Source organism: Ostrea edulis, chromosome 3 (assembly GCF_947568905.1).
Source record: "Ostrea edulis chromosome 3, xbOstEdul1.1, whole genome shotgun sequence".
Lineage (NCBI taxonomy): Eukaryota > Metazoa > Mollusca > Bivalvia > Ostreida > Ostreidae > Ostrea > Ostrea edulis.
In genome coordinates, this window is record NC_079166.1 from 93,326,037 (window position 1) to 93,338,513 (window position 12,477).

Below are 12,477 nucleotides of genomic sequence, written 5' to 3' on the forward strand. Positions count from 1 at the left end.
CGATGGAGGAGAAAGAAAATATACTATCAAGCTTGATTGACAATAAGAATTCTGATGAGGAAATGATGCTAAAGAGACTTAAAGAAAAAGATTTTAAAAAAATCGCATCACTTTTAGAAAACTTGCAAGAAATGGAGGAACGTCTCAATCAACTTGACCAGGCAGATAAAATGAAAGAATCATTGAAGGAGACGTGTGTCAAAGAAGAACAGGAATATCAAGAGCTGAAAAAGCAGTATGAAGACAAGGATTTACATTTCCGTAAGGCATTAGCAACAGCAAAAAAATTAAAATTTCAGCTCCAACAATCTACTAGCAAAAAGGAAGACATGGAAGCCGAAATTAAGTCTCTAAGAGCTGAACTGGAGAAGAAAGGAAATTTCGAAAATGAATCTAATGACATCAAAACGGATGCTGGTACTGAAGAGAAAGAAAGTCTTTTAGTAACCGAGCTTAAGCAGAAAATTATGGCGGATGAATCATCAATTCATATATTAGAAGAGAAACTAACAGCTGTAGATGATTTAAGTCAGAAACTGGCTGATTGTGAGGACTTGTTAATGACAAGGGAGAAAGACCTTGTTGTGATTCAGGAAGAACTTGAAAATCGGGTAAGCGAGTTGAGTTCACTGAGCTTGAAATTAACCAATAATGATAAAACTATTCAGGATTTAGAAACTGCAAATAGAAAACTAAATGACAAGCTACACATGGAAACAGAGAGGCTGACTGAGAACATTATTAAAGCCGAATCTCAGAAATCAGAGATGCATTCTCAGATGGTTACACTAGAGGAAGAAAAGACGCAAATACAAGGCTGGCTTCAAGACAAATCTGAAGAATGTGTGAATTTACAAGCACAAGCCGACCAGACAGCAAAGGATATCGTAACAAAAGATAAAATGATTAATAATATGGAGAGTCAGTTGGAACAGCTGGTGCAAAGTAACGAAAAAGACAGTATGATTACTGAATTGTCTCAAAAATTAAAAGACCTTGACATGCAACTTGCAGAGAAGGATAAACAAAAAAATGAAGAATTTGATCGCAAAAGTAATGACATTGACTGTTTATTGCAATCGTTACAGCAGGAGGTTCGCTCTAAAAGTGAAATGGTGAACAGTCTTCATGATAGTCTCCGTTCAGCTGAGCTTGAGAAAGGACAACTAGAGGAATCCATTCAGTCAATTAGCAAAGAGTTAGAGACGCAGAATGAAATAATTCTGTCCCTTACAAATTTGATATCTGAAAAAGAGGACCAACTATCGTCAATAATACACAATGTGAAAGGATGTTATCGTGAAGTGATAGGAGATGAATGCAATGTGCAAATCATTGAAGGCATTCTGATTACCTTACAGAATTTTGTAAACAGTCAGTTAACTTCATTGCGACTACAGGTCAATAATGCAGAAGCCTTACAACAGGGAACACAAGGAAAGGAATTAGAACAACAAATCAGTGAAATGGAGAAGCTGATTGAAGACGAACGAGAAATACTACATACTGTACAAGAAAAGTCAATGATGAAAAATTGATCATCTCCCAGCAGCTGAAAGAAATTGAAGACGGTAATCCTGATCTACTCGCTCAGGTTGCACATCTAAAGTATACCATTGAAGAAATGACAGAGCGCGAGAGTGTAAGGGATTCCACCTGTTCGGATCTAAAGTTAGCAGTAGAAAATCTCACGAAAGAAAACGATGCATTGAACAGTAGCTATGATGTATCAAATGCTAAATGCAGTAAAATGGAAGATGACTTGGTTGAATACAAGCAAAAATACAACAGTCTGTTAAATGAAAATAAAACATATAAGTCTGAAAGCGAGGTTCTAAAGGCTGAAATTGAACGTCTCTCAGCTGCTTCACAAGAAACTTTTACCGCATCTTCAGCTCACAAACTTTCCACTGAATTTCCAGAAAAAAACTGAACTAAAGGAGGAAGAACATTTAAGACAGTCCTCAGCAAATGGTAGACGTGACGAAACCGAGCTGCAAACCACTAAGGAAAAACTCAAATCAGTGGAAGATGCCTATGGTCAAATACATAGCAAGTTAAAGTCATCAGAAGGAAAATGTGAGAAGATGTTGGTGAAGTTGAAAGCCTTCAAAACAAAGTGTGATAAGCTTCAAGAGGAAGTCAATGTTTTGAAGGACAGTTCTGCACAAGTTACCAAAGAAGACAATGCTGCTGATAACACTTTAAAAGAAGAACTTGCTCTCCGATTCAAGAACTGGAGGAAACACGCAGGAAAGAAATTGAGACTAGCCAGTGGTATATCTCTGAAATTGAGAAACTGAAAGAGAATGAGGGCATGTTGGAGACCACTATAGGAAAACAATCTGAGAGTGAAAAACGGTTAATTGGTGAGATAGATCTGTTGAAAAATAACTTACAACAAAATGATGAGAGGTTCCAAAAGAAGGAAAGTGAACCGAAAACACTGATGGAAATGAACTTAGAACTGCAGACTCAGATAACATCTTTATTGAGCAAAGAGGAAATCAATGATTCTAGAAAAAGGGAACTTCAGGATAAGATTTCTGAATATGAAAATGAAATGCTTACAATGAGTGATTTAAAATCTTCTTTAATAACTGCAGAGCGAAAACAAATAGAACTAGAGAGAAAGTTAGAAGACAGTGTAATGCTCTGTAACTCATTGGAGGTTGAAAATAAAAGTTTTAAAGATATTGTGGCTAGGATGAGAGAGACAAATTCCAAACTGGAACAGGAGACAAGAACTGCGCATGAAAGTGAGACAAAAATCCAAAATCTATTAGAAAGAGTAAAGGAGTTTGAAAACGAACGTGAACAGATACAGGAAGAAATTGATGGATTTAAAGAAGATGTTTCAGAAATGAAGAAAGAAAAGAATGCCTTAAAAGATGAATATGAGTCGCTTGATCTGAAGTTAAAGGAAGTTTTAAATGAAAACAAAGGACTTAAAGAAAAAATCGGGGCAATGGAATGGAGGTTAGAAGAAGTCGAATCTTTGGAAGAAGAGCTAAAAGAAGTGAGATCTGAACTTGACAGGAAGAACTCGGACTTAAACCTGACAACAAAGGAAATAGAGAAGATTCAGGCAGAACTAGAACAAAGCAAACAAAACCAAAATAATCCCTCACAAATACGCTGAATGAAGATATCTCTCTAAAAGAAGAGCTGGATAAGAAAATGGAAATTAATAAAGACCTAGAGGACCAAGTGGATTCCTTCCGAGAGGAATTAAATGAGACTGCGACCGAAATAGACAACTTGAGAGGAGAACTCAGTACAACTGCCATTAAAGCTTCCATGTTTGACAGCTTGCAAAAGGAATATACTGCTTTAGCGATGAAGTATGAAGACCTTCAAAATCTGAAATCTTCAATTGATACTGATACAGAGAAATCCCACAAGGGAGTAGAAGACCAGACTAGATTGTTAAGAGAAGAACTCCACCAATCAGCAACAAAGAATGAACGATTTAAGAAGGAATTGAATTTAATCAGGGAGAAATATAACCAGGTCGAAATAATTCAAAAGGAAAATGATAAACTAAAGACAGAACTAGAAGTCTTAAAGCGAGATGAAAGCAAATCTACGGATACAATTTCTGGTGCGGGTACAGAAACATCAAATAGGATGCAAGAACTTTAAGAGGAGTTGGAGCTTATCAAAGAAGAACTGAATGACACAATGTCCGAAAATGAGAAGCTGAGAAGTGAAAATGGGTCAGGTTAAAAAGCAATTTTGCTTGACAAACTTCAGCATGAATATCAAAATTTAAGAGCAGAAGTAGAGTCGATGAGGAAAAGTGGCGCATCCAATGTCAGTATGGCAGATGATGACGCAATAAAAGTTCTGAGAAATCAACTCGAAGCAAGTCAAACGGAAAATGATCATTTAAAATCTCAACTATCAACAATGCGCATCAAATCTTTTGGGAGGAAGGAAGATGTTGTGCATTCTCGATCAGCTCCAAGCAATATAGAGAAGGAGCTGGAAGAAAAGCAAGAACAATATGAATCTCTGATGGAAGACTTTAATTTACTCACAACTGAAAATGACGAAATGAAGGGAGAAATGGGACATCTGAAAGTTCAGAGTCAGATGTTTAATGAAGTGGAGAAAGAGTACGAATCTCTAAGCGACCAGTATCATAAGTTGTTGACAGAGAACAGTGAGATGGTTAAGAAAATTGAAGACTTACACCGGGATTTACAAATTAGCACTAACCATGAATCATCATACATTAAGGAAGAGAGAGAGAGCATACAATAAGAGAAAAGGAGACACTGCTGAGTAATATACAACAGCTAGAGAAGAAGTGTGAAGATCTTGCTCAGAATAATTCTAACATTAGTCACGAACTGCTGGCAGCCGAGGGACAGATACAACAACTTAAATTTGATAATGGGACTTTGAGAGCTCAGTTAGGCATTCCACATGGTGGACAGATGCAGATGGACAACTTTCATGCAGACTATCAGCGACTTCAAGGACAGTTTTCAACAGCCATGGATCAGAAAAACAAAATACAAATCGAACTCAACCAAATGGCTCATCGACTTCAGCAAAGAGATTCAAGGTGCCAACAAATGGCTATGCAGGTAAGGTTTGGTAAACATGTGAATTGCATGTATCGAATCTGGCACTGCACTTTCTATCAGAATCCGTTATAAAAACACAAATGTCATTCATAACATATTGGCATGGGATAAAATAATTCATATTTATAAACGTAGGTAAGCCAACTGGCTGAAGACAGAAGTTACCTTAATGTTCAGCTTGGGAACCTTTCGAAGTCATTAAGAGAAAAGGAGAATGAGCTGCGCTCTTTACAACATCAATACAAAATCCTTTATCAGACGCACATGTCACTTCAGTCCAAGGTATGATGCGACATATTCATTCATTTCTTTAAAAAATGAATCCACATTATTATACATCAAACATTGAGACCTATTCCTGTTAAACATGTTATCATTACTTGGTAAACTGCTGTACTTTTAGATGATAGAATCGGAAACAAAGACCATTAACATGGCCATGCAACGGGCTTCTTCAGTAGAAATAACTGCAGTTTCAGAGCAGCGAATTGTTCCAGAAGAAACTAAAATCACCATGTCTGCCCCTGACACAGACGAAATGGATGAAATCGGACAACTTTGCTCTAAGTATGTATTTTGATAATTGTTCTACTGGCTCTAAGTATGTATTTTGATAATTGTTCTGCTGGCTCTAATTATGTATTTTGATAATTGTTCTACTGGCAATACTATTATTACGCTGGTTGATATCGTCTTCTTCACGAAAGTTGTGATTGCAATGCCATAATTGTTAATGGAATTCTATCGTTTTGCCATGTTCTCTGTCATCTTATATTGACTGTAGTACACTCATGCTTCATGATGGGACTGGATGTGGTAGTTCAGTGTCAAAGCATTTGCTTTGTAACCGGGATGTTGTAAGTTCGAGTCCCGTGACACCATGGTTGCGTCAAACATAATGCGTAAGCATAGGTAGTGATTGATCCTTAGCCAAACGTTTGGCATTTAGAAGTGAGAAGCATGGATCTTTCTGATATGACCTTTATAACAAATGTCCCGTCTCGTGGCAGGCATTGGCAAGTTAAAAGAACTCCCACTCCTACAACCCTGCGTGTAAAGCATAGATCTAAATTAGTGATAATTCACCTACAACTGATGACGTCTCAATATGAGTGAAACATTCTTGATGGGATGTAAAACAAACAATGAAACATTCTTCTCGAATATATCCATTAATTCATATGTATGTTAATCATTTTAGTGATTGAATTTCACGTTCTGTAGCTACATGTATGATTATGACTTAAATTGTAACTCTACCATCATTGAATTTTGATCTGACATCCATTATATATAGATTGCAGGAGACGGAGCTAACTCGGGAACGACTACACGACCAGCACCACGCCCTGGAGAAGTCACTGTAGATGGAGAGGGAACAACGATTCCAGTTGGAAGAGGCCCTGAACACTATGCAGGAGCAGGCCCGGCTTGTAGCAGATAACAAGCAGGTAATGGCACTTTTGTGTAATGTATTCATAACGAGTAATACTATTATTGTGGACCGAAACATTAATCAATCTGAAACGCCTATTTGTTTAAAAAAAATTCTGTTTTGATTGTCATATATGAGTTATTATATGATGAATTTTGATTTCAATTGAAATTGTTATTCATGAAATATACTCGCGGGGGGGGGGGGGGTGTCAGGATAAGCCATATTTTGACCAAAGAATTGTTGGTTTAAAATGTTCTTTATAAAAGGAATATTATTATGGGAGAAAGAGTTGATTTGCCAGATGTATACTCTCTAGACAATCACATCAAGAGAAACTAAGAGATGTCGATCTTTATCATAAGTGACATTTTGTTTTATTTGCTCACGGTTTAATTTAATGTATTGCACGCTCTAATTTTAGAAATGTTTGTTAATAAGTGATCACTTTTCTTTAGATCAATCTCCAAATTGAAGATGATGATGATGAGAGAATCCTAGAAGCAAGTCCCATGCTGAGTAAGTGGTTTATATCATTTCTATAGTAACCACAAACCTTGTAACTTCAATGTTAGATAGTCACAACATCTGCTACGCATAGATACAATGCTGGCTATTGAACAATGTCAACTTTTACTATTCGTTTTTGTCATGACGTCGTGGGATCTGACCTGAGACAGGATCTCAGTCTTTATCTGATTTGTCATTTAGTCATGATTACAGATAATCTATTTAACGTTGTAAAGTGTTGGTAGATACACTATTTAACGTTGTGAAACTTAGGCTAAAAACATACACACTATTTAAAGTTATAAGGTTTAGGCTAGTAACAAATAAACTATTTAACATTGTAAGGTTTAGGCGGACTAGGAACAGATAAACTATTTAACGTTGTAATGTTTAGTCAGACTAGGAACAGATAAACTTTTTTAACGTTGTAATGTTTAGGCGGATTAAGAACAGATAAACTATTTAAGGTTGTAAGATTTAGGCTAGGAACATATAAACTATTTAACGTTGTAATAGGTAGGCTAGAAACAGATAAACTATTTAACGTTGTAAGGTTTAGTCGAGATAGAAGCAGATAAACTATTTAACGTTGTAAGGTTTAGACTAGGAAAATATAAACTATTTAACGTTGCAATAGGTATGCTAGGAACAGATAAACTATTTAACGTTGTAAGGTTTAGGCGAGCTAGAAACAGATGAACTATTTAACGTTGTAATGTTTAGGCGGGCTAGAAACATGAAACCGAAAGGTCCCAGGTGCTAACTAAAGAAAATGATAATATGTGCATTGCACTAAAGTTTTGTTGATTTATTCCTGTAGTGCATAATAAAGTATCACATATTAAGGTATGTCACATAATAATGACCGTGCCATTCCTTTGATCTTTGCAATAACCATGGTAGAAAGTAACCATGTTTTGTTTAATATTCTTGTATTGTATAATTAGTTATTACTTATTTCTTTCATCTTTGTAATAACCGTGGTAGAATGTAATGAAATGCGTTGTTGATTTCTTCCTGTAGTGCGTAGTGAGGCTGGTTATGGACAGAGGATGTGGAATTGGCTTAGAGTGCGTCGGTAAGTGGATTATTCACATTATGCTTTTGATACCGTATGTTTTTACAGCATTATTTACTTTGCCATGTTCTAGGTGATAAACAGTATAAGCTGTATGGGAATATAGCCGTTGAATTATTGATGTGGATTTTATCTACAATCACGAAATTTTAAAATATTTTTTTTATTAGGATGGGTTGGGATGGACACACATAACATTGCTGCGGATGTTCCTTTCTAGCAATGTATGTATATAGAGGTATTAGTATGTATGGGGCCTCCGTGGCTGAGTGGTTAGAGCATCGCACTCAAAATCACACGGCTCTAACCTATGATCGGCGCGAGTTCAAATCCTACTCGCGCCGGTAAGTAGGATAGTTTCCCAGTTTACTTTCGGAAGGTCGGTGGTTTCTTCCCATGTACAGTGTGTCTGGGGTCTATCTTCTACCAATAAAAAGAGGGCGCCACCAGATAATTGAGAATTTGATTAGTGTTTCGGGAAAACAGCTAAACAATACAATATCTTGCATAGTGTATATGGACAGGTATGTATGTAATTGTTGGGTATTGTAGCTTTGTGTTGGGTGGTTGTAGTGTCACGTTGTAATGTGTGTATTTCAGAGAATACATCTGCTTTTCCAGTCGAACTTTGAATCGCTTGATCCGCATGCGCCCAGGAATCCGGAAGATGATATGGGGTTACTTTCTCCTGCTTCACCTGCTGGTCATTGGATTCCTGTTTGGAGTTTTATAACGTACCTTTTCACATGTATGTCCAGAGAGAGCAGTTAGCCATTTCTTGTGAAAAACCAATTTAAATGTTCATTTTAATCATGATTTGTCGCATTAGCGGTCGTGCAATCAAATATACCTTATGTTGTTTACTTTTTGAGTGAATGAATGAATGCAAGAATTCTGTAACAACATGCAATGTATAATGAATAGTGTATGCTGCGATATTGTGATTCTGTATAAGATTGTGTGTAGCTCACAATTTTTAAAATTATATAATGCTTATTTGTGTATATATGTAAATAAGAGGACATAAATAAATTGTATAGTACGTTGTAGACTATAGAGAATCATGAGATGATTCATCACACTTCAATATTTATAAGAACATTGTATAGTGTGTTGTAGACTCTAGAGAATCATGAGATGATTCATCACACTTCAATATCTATAAGAACATTGTATAGTACGTTGTAGACTATAGAGAATCATGAGATGATTCATCACACTTCAGTATTTATAAGAACATTGTATAGTGCGTTGTAGACTGTAGCGAATCATGAGATGACTGATCTCACTTCAATATTTATATGAGCGTTGGGACACTACTTGTCAATAGTATTTGTTATACAGTGTCCTTAATAATTGCCATTCCGTGTTTATGCATTTGTTGTGATGGGAGGAGTATTGTTCTTCCTCAACATTCCGTCTATATTAATTGTAAATAATATTTTAAACGAAGTAAGGCAATTACGTTTTATGCATTAATGATGTAAATGTTTATTTTGCATTATGTTGTTACTGATGTATTGCCATTACAGGTGTCGTTTAGGAGATACTTTTGTGATTTGATACATAAAAACTGCGGATGATACATATCATGAAAGGCCCATGATTAAAATCATTTTCGAGTAAAACATTGCTTATTTCTTTACTAATGACTTCTAGTAAAACCTATTGCTTATTTCTTTACTAATGAATGTGTTGAAGAGATCGAAGTCATCTTCATACAATTCCGTTTCCCCCATATGATCTCGATTTAAACCTTATTTCGTCATCAGTAACTTTAGGTAAGGAGGCTACAAGTATGTTGTAGTCTTTCACTGAAGTTTGTGTGTAACTATGGACAACATTTACATGTAAGCTAGGTTTGATAACTGGTGATATGCCTATACACTGAAGTGTGTGTGTAACTGTGGACAACATTTACATGTACGGTAGGTTTGATAACTGGTGGTATAACTATACATTGACATCTGTGTGTAACTTTGACAACATTTACATGTACGGTAGGTTTGATAACTGGTGGTATACCTATACATTGAGAAGCCATTGTGACCACTAGCGTGTGTGAAAATAGGTAATCTAAAATTCGCTGTGATGACGTACTGACTTTCGTGTCCAGTTGGATCCGGGTTAGAATATAGATGAAATTCCTCTTCATGCAGGAATTTCATCTTTATTATTCTGCTTTATTATTCTGATAAGGAAGAGGATTGATGTTTTTTCCGTTTTGGGAAAATTTCAAGTAAGGAAGAGGAATGGTCGCCTGTGACCTTAGCTAAGGAGGCTACATTTTTGTCTTTCTCTGTGACACTGACCAGCGTGTACGAAAAATTGGTCACCTTAAAATTAACTCTTGAGACGTACTGACCTTTATAATTAAGCAGGCTAGTGGAGGTTAGTGGAAAAAATATAATGCTATACACAATGCGCCTTTCTGCATACCACGTCATATTACGTCTAAGTCATCCGGTGAAATGTCAGTGTATAGCGCTCTTTAATATAGGAATACATTTTACAGTTCTTTATGAATAAGTCTACTTGTCAAAATATTATAAATACCTCACCGTGTCAGATTTTTACCTATTGTAAGCACTATTATGATTCAGTTAAGAATGAAATATTTGAGAGCGCCATCACTTACGGGTGTAAACAGACAAATTTAGAAACAACAACGATGGTATGCAAGTAAAAATGAAGAATGTCCATGGATATTTCGTAAAATCGAACAGAAAATATGCTTTAAGGTAGCTCCATCCTCATGTGACTTATCAATATTAATGGTTAAAAGTGGGAAAACTTTATTAATTTCCACTCAATATAGTTTAATTTAATTAATAACCAAAGAAAATATATCTGTTGCCACCTTTTTAAAGATGTCAGACATACAAAAACAGAAGTATACATCAACATCAGAAAATCACACATTTTGGTTAAACAGAATAATAAAAATAGATAAAAACTTGTTGAAATGACAAAATTTAAATATCAACAGTTTTAAAAAACTGATAATTCATAAATATGTATAGATTGATTATGGATATTAGGTAAACCAATGTATAATAGACATCCAGTAGAGGAAATTACAGCATAGGAGTTATTGCCCTTGACAAAATTATTTTAATCAGAAATAATTGATTATGGAAAATATAAACTTTTTCAGTATTAATAGTTTACCATATTTTTTATTATATCCAGTGAATAAAATTCCTCAGAAAGATATATTTCTATCATGCGCAAAGTTTAATTTATTAAGATTTTTGCAAAAACCTATGACATCACACGAGGATCGATCAACCTTAACTAGTATGCAACAAAATATGTCGACGCTCGATATTTTCAGTACAATATAAATCACGCCATGAGTTTCTGTAACCTTCCACATCACGCTTCATGTTAATCGGGGGATCTCCGTATGAATGAAAAATTCTCATGTGGGACGTCAAACAACATACAATCAATCATTCACGTTAATCGGGTTGCTCATTATATTTGTAATTAAGCCCCATGCTTCTTCCTTTTACCTTTTATTTCCTGTATAGATCCGGGTTATAAAAGTCCTCAGTACTTCTTGCCTGTCATATGAGGCGACTAAATAAGACAGTCGGATGAGACCCCCAAAACCGAGGTCCCATGTCATAGCAGGTGTGGCACGATAAAGATCCCTCCCTGTTCGAAGGCGTGAGTGACGATCATAGGCCTAACATTTGCAGTCCTTCACCTGCAATTTTGACGTCTTCATCTGCGTGAAAGATTCTCGAGAGGAACAATGAACAATATCAAATCAATCAATCATTTAATTTTGATAGACAAAAAGTACATTCCGCTGTAATACATTCAATTTCTTTTTTTTTCCCCATACAAATAGGTATATAATTCAATGTCAATAATGAACGGTCATTCACACGCAATATTAGTTTCATGGAAGAATTAAAATGTTGAAATACATGGTTTATTAAAAACATGACAATCATAAACATATACAGGGCATACAACGTGTTGGTGATAATTTGAATTACAATCGCCATTCCCAACCCTTTATCAAAATACCAGTCCTATAAGTAGTATCAATGTAACATGGCTCAATCTATAACCAGCAACCAGCATGGCAGGACAAAGTCACATTCGATTTTAAATATATAGATATGCGAGATTTGGTAGAATAACACTCTAATCTGATAAAAGCAGTATGAACTTGTTATACATTGAACAACGGTTGTACTTTTATTGTTACTCTGTAAATGAATATATATTATCATCTAACAGAACAAACTTTCTTCAATACCCCATATCGGTATACATTGTTATAGACTGTACATAAATATACTCATCTCTCCTACTTTTAAAATTTGAAAATTAAAAGAAATTATTGCAGTATATAATAATTTGCTAACATTATCGTCTGCCGGGTTAAATACCTTTGTTATAAGTCGGCAACAAATGGGATCACAGTTGTGTTTTCTGGACGCTGACCAGCTATGTTAAAAAAAAATCGTGTTCGATTCCAGTTGACGATTCATTTCCAAAAAAAAAAAAAAACCTTTTTTATTGGGTTCTCTATATCTAAATTGTCTTTACGAAATACAAACTTATTGTAGTAAAATGCAAGGCGTGACCGCACAAAAACGTGCAGGGCCTATTGGTATGTCGAAGCTGGAGCAGTTCACTAAATGTTTGTTTTCCTTTACTACCGGGGTATAGCTGATTCTTTGATTATTAACTTTCAAAATGATAAAGCTAATTTACATCAATCATTACAAACCGCTAGTATTTAATTTAAACAATATTTTATTATGTATGAAACATAAATGGATTAGGCAGCAGGCTTGTAGCCTATATAAGCCTTCTCCACTATACTATAC

At 35.4% G+C, this 12,477-nt stretch overlaps 1 protein-coding gene and 1 long non-coding RNA gene across 2 annotated transcripts in view; one reads left to right on the plus strand and one right to left on the minus strand.

Moving 5' to 3' along the window:
• LOC125652354 (uncharacterized) overlaps nt 1-12,477 on the minus strand; it is a 270,302-nt gene that overhangs the window by 158,830 nt on the left and 98,995 nt on the right. The window lies entirely within an intron of this gene.
• LOC130053025 (uncharacterized) lies at nt 5,913-7,582 on the plus strand. Its single transcript, XR_008801460.1, has 3 exons — nt 5,913-6,049; nt 6,492-6,552; nt 7,567-7,582. It is a non-coding gene; the product is annotated as an uncharacterized LOC130053025 (long non-coding RNA).